Here is an 874-nt window from a genome sequence, read left to right as displayed (position 1 = left end):
AAATGGAGATCCATAAATGGATACTTCACAGAATATTTTGCATACGTCTCCAACTCTTTTGCTCTCTGCTGCACATTTACCTATTGCTGGCTTTAAAGTATTTGTTGGAACTGCATGAATTAAAAGCTTAATGAGACAAATCATGTTGCTAAAAAGTTAAAAACCAAAAATATCTTGCATCAAAAAACAACCAAAAAATAAATAAATGTCAGTGTTGCTGATTTCAGTGACTATGAACCTGGTAAGAAAAGCTAAAAGATGAAGCTAACGATTGTTTTTTGTTTTTTTCAGCACTCAACATGGTCATCCAACAGGAGGGGCACAGTTCAGGTAAGCAGACCTCTTTATTTACATTGTGTTGCAAAAACATTACCATCCCTTCATTTTTCTCCCCCCAAAAAACTGTCTGTTAGAGCAGTGGTCCCCAAGCCCCGGTCCGTGGACCAATTGGTACCGGGCCACGCAACAAATAATTAAATATTTCCGTTTTATGTATTATTTGAGTCTGGAGGATTTTTTATTTTGAAAATCCTTTAACAAGATTATCTCGGTTATTTGTGCACCAACATTGAGCCACAAGCAGCAAAATGAGTAGGAAACAGATCAGATGTCTTTGGAAAGTTTCTTTGCAAAGGGAAAAAGGCCCAGAGAAGAGACAGGAGAATGGATTTATCCCGGACCGGTAGGTGAGTCCCACATTACAAGCCCGCTCTGCATAACATGCAGTGACCGGCTGCTAATGAGGCAATGAAGCTTCAAACTGCTTCGCCAAGTAGAGACCAACGCTGTGCTCAATCAACACACCTCGGGTGTCATCGTCTCCCATCAGTCCCAGATGGGACCGTCTCATTGCAGAGAAACAAGCTCAGGGCTC

The sequence above is a fragment of the Poecilia reticulata genome, linkage group LG7 (assembly GCF_000633615.1).
Source record: "Poecilia reticulata strain Guanapo linkage group LG7, Guppy_female_1.0+MT, whole genome shotgun sequence".
Lineage (NCBI taxonomy): Eukaryota > Metazoa > Chordata > Actinopteri > Cyprinodontiformes > Poeciliidae > Poecilia > Poecilia reticulata.
This window is presented reverse-complemented; position numbering follows the sequence as displayed.